The sequence below is a fragment of the Trachurus japonicus genome, chromosome 7, assembly GCF_045865225.1.
Source record: "Trachurus japonicus isolate A0001 chromosome 7, Traja_1.0".
Classification (NCBI taxonomy): domain Eukaryota; kingdom Metazoa; phylum Chordata; class Actinopteri; order Carangiformes; family Carangidae; genus Trachurus; species Trachurus japonicus.
The window spans coordinates 8,655,676-8,660,284 of NC_140913.1; positions in this window are offsets into that span (position 1 = coordinate 8,655,676).

Here is a 4,609-nt window from a genome sequence, read left to right on the forward strand (position 1 = left end):
ATGACATGTTTGGGCACATTCATTTTTTCATTTTTCAGAGATAGCACATTAGTAATGAGACCACCCTCTGTTCTTAAGATATAATCTTCTAACAAGTTCTGATGTTAAGGGAGAGAATGTAGACTCACACAGTTCTCCTTGTACTCTTTTTGCCAGTCACATCATTTTCTGGGTCATATCACACACACCGTGTCCCGTCTTGTGTCACATCATGGTCTGTGCTCCAACATGGTGATAATTTGGAGAGGGGACATTCTACCAAGGCTTGTAGCTTATTTACAGCCTCAAGGAAACTCAGCATTAAGAAGAACCAAATATAAGGATGTTCTGGGGAACATATGTCACGGTCATGTCCTTCAATTTAATATGTGACTATTTCCTGAAGTATAACACAGGAAGTGCAAAGAGATCATCGCAAAGACAAGGCTGACGGATCAGTAGCAAAGTGGCACAGAAGGGCAAAGACAGCGTGTTGCTCAACAACCTGCTGAGACACAGTGCTGCACATCCAGCAGGTTAACAGGTGGAGCTGAGCAAGGTCAGCCAAGATGGCAAGAGGACTCACATGGTGCATCAGTATTTTTGTTTTACCGTACTTGTTATTTGAGGTTGAAATTCTCTGGGTCTTTATTGCCCTTTACAATCTTTATATTGAAAATTACAAGGATTTCTACACTCTTTATATTCTGAAAATCGTAATGTCATGAAGATTCGGGCATTCTTTTCATTAAAAAAAAGTTGTACATTTTTGGTATCAGCTTATTTATTACATAACAGTGATGAACACTGATTATTAGGGACTTGTGCCCTGTGACATTATGGACTCTGGAATTGCCCCTTCAGGTGGTGTAAAATGGTGTAAAAGTGGTGTAAAATCTTGACATTCTTTCTCAGGGACCTTTTTGCATTTTAATCATTCTTTTTCTGGTTTATTATATTCAACAGTTGGAATTTAAAAACATTTCTTAAAGGAACCGAACTGTTGCACTAACTGTACTTCATGACTGAAGGATAACAGCGAAACACCTAACTGTCTATTTTCAGTTAGTGTGTTATTAGTGCTGCTAGTACTTGTGTACAGACATTTACCTGACAGACAACAACATAAAATTAGAAAAACAAATACATCAGCAGCCATTGTCACAGAGGAAAACAAAGTGATATAATCATGATATGTGTACAATTAACATGGATAGTTGACTCAAATACATTTTACTAAACAGCACAAATTCACCATCATATGACTCTCATAAACTCTCATGACAGCACATTAAAAAACCTTTATATAGAGCAGTAATAGACTTGCAATGGAGAAAATAATATAACAGTTCTGTACATTGTGAGAAGTGCAAAAACTCAGTAGAGAATCTATTTGCCAGCAGACCTGACAGGAGCTCAGACACAGAGACAAACTGCACATTCACACTCACACTTCAGCCAAAATTCAAGGGCCGCATTCACACAGGCAGAGAAGAGAGTGGAGGTGTTAAGATACTGCATTTAATAACACAATGTCCTCACAGATATAAACAAATATCACTGTCTGCTGCAGGATGATGGCTCCAGTTAGAGATTAATGGATGAGGCCCAGACAGGAGCCATCAACAAAACTGATGAACAGTGGTGAGTTGTGACAGAGGAAGAGACAGAGAGAGGAAAACAAGAGTAAAACAGACAGAGGTTAGACGACCGCAGACAGGGAGGAGACAGAGAGGCTGTGTGGTGCTAATGTGCTCCTGGCAACACATTAGAAAGACACCACAAATTACAGTGTCATCAAAGAGCTGGTATGTTAGAGAGATGAGCCTTAATGACTTGGAGACGAAAAAGAATTTATTGTTGAACAATAGAAGAAATGTGAGTGCGCCCTGGGTGAGAGTGGATGAACCACTCAGGTGCTCTTCAAGGACACAGGATAGCTGAAGATAAAAAAAAACACACAGCAAGGAGATTGTCCTGGTCCTGGTGCAAGTAAGTGGTAAAAAGTAAAAGGCAGTCCAATACTGATGGGTTCCGAGGCACCCTGAGGTGTTGTAAAAATCCTTTATTTTACAGGGATCAACGCGTTTCGACTGAAACAGTCTTCATCAGGATCTGAACCAACTGATTAGCACAGGTGTTTTAAATCCTGTGTAGCTCATGATCAGAGTCATGTGACCAGGTCATGTGATACAATCAACCATAACCAAAGGAGGATAAAATGCAGCAACAATACAACAACGATAACTTTCACAGTATTCTAGGAACAGAGGATAAGATATGCCTAGTAAGGAGGACAGAGGACATCACAAACAATAGATATCAACCCATGAAAATGAGGCATCAATCCATGAAGCTTCAATAGTATTAAAAACATGCTGTAGTAGACAACAGGAACATAATGTAGGTGCAAAAAACATTGTTAAAAAGCCGATGTATGTAGAAAAGCAGGAGCATTGTTAGGTGATAATCATTGCAACTATTAAACATGTTTTGCATCTCACAGGAAAGGGGACAAATCTGTCTCCTCATTGAGGCCTGGACGTGTTGTGGCTTTCAGTGTGAAGATCCAGTAGGTTTCTCGCTGTAGGAGGCGCTTCAATCTGTCACCTCCTCGCAGGTTGCTGGGGATGACCTCGATGACTGAACTTTAAGAGAGTCAGGGTTAGTGTGGGAGGCAGTTAGGTAATGTTGGACCATAGGGTAACTGGGATTTTAGGTTCTTATAGCGTATTTGTGTTCAGCCAAGCGTTCTTTTTGTTTTCTTTTTGTGCGGCCAATGTAAAAACATCTACATTCACATTCCAGTCTATACACAACATGTGTTGTGTTGCAGTTTGCAAAACTGCGACACTGAAAGGTCTTTTGGCTGAAGACATCTTTGAATACATTGCCTTTTTTTTGATGTTGAGACAATGTTTACAGGATCCACACATGTAGATACCTTTAGGTTGGGGGAACCAGGGCCTGGGTTTGAGGGCAGGGAGATGGCTCCTGGATAGGAAATCCTTCAGGGTGGGGGCCCTTCTGAAGTAGAAGCTTGGAGGTTCACTGAAAACAGAACAAAGAGTTCTTGTTGATAATGTCCTTAATGTTATAGGCCATGTTACCATATTTGATGGAACATAAGATTTGTTGAATTTATTGTTATTTAATTGATTTGAAATAAAATTACCTGTCTTGACAGAAACAGTCAAGTAACTCAATATAAGGGACTGAAACTGGCCCATAGACTTCCACCTTATATCAGTAACCAATACATCCACTCCAATCTGAGATCCAAACTATCATACAAAGACATCAAGCCACACAACCTCGCCCTCTAGAAAACCTTCATCAAAGCACAACCAACAGCATAAATGATACAAAGACACCTTTTCTCCTTGTTATCATTTATTTTTCCTTGTGTCATTCCCTGCGCTACACCACCAGGCTCATGATCCGTTCTGTTTGTGTTGCTTGTTATTTGTACCTTCCTGTCATAGCGCTTGTGTGTTTTAACTGATGTTTGTGTGTTTCGTTTTGTTCTTTTTTAACCCAACCTACAGTACATTCGTACTCCTGCTTGTGCTTGATCTTTCGGATATTTATGTGTACCAAACCCTGAATCCAGCACAGGCCTTTTGTCTAGTCTTGTTCATTTGAGGCCATTGTGCATCAAGTTTCAGGTCTTTCAATTTTCAAAATAAAAAAAATCTTAGAATATCCAAACATGTCAAACACCAACAGTTTATATTAATATTCATGTTATGCATGTTTCATCACTTAAAAAACTGTTCTCTTCTATAAATGACTGCGAATAAGTACTAGTTTAGGCTAGCCACACACTTAACGATTTTTGCCCAGATTTGCATGAAATCTAAAAGAGCGCAGGAGTCCAATATTTGTTTTCCATCTCAAGTCAAGTTTGATTGGAATCACTGAGAAGTGGTCTCGAGGACTGGACACACCCTTGTGTGTCTGGAGGATTACAATGTTGAAATACGGTTGGCTAGTTTTATAATCGGTTAAGAAATGTGTACCCAAGTAGCCTAGAAATCTCGACGCACCCTAGGGGCAGCAAAAATATTTGCTCTGTAGGTGGGTCTAGAAACGAGCCATAGGAACTTTTTGAGTCTCGAACACCGATTGTGTTCACCAATCACAGCGCTCTATCTGTTTAGAGAGTCTTTGGGGCGGGCTTAACGCAATGACGACATACATTTTATTTGGCTTGTCAGGCTAATGCTCTTTGCTCTGATTGGTCGTAGCGCTACCAATTAGCCCTACCCCCTGGATTGAGCCGAGGTCTACTGGTCGTTTCCAGACTATACTATAGTCTGGCTTGTCAGGCTAGTACCAAAGTTTATACTTTCAAAATTAAAGTCTTGGAAAGTGTGAATGTTGAATCCTGATCCACCACTTCATCCCTCCAATGGCAGCATCACAGTCACTCAGGTGTCTCTGTGCTGTGATCCCTCCTCTACAAATTGAGTGGTGTTTCCCTTTAAAAAAAAAAAAAAAAAAGATGGAAAAGCCGACGTAACGTGACGCAGATGCTTCCATCCATATACCCTTGTGCCTCTCCTCACGCGGCAACCATCCAGCGCACCTCCTGCATCCCTCCCCCCTGGTCCAGCCCCCCCTCCTC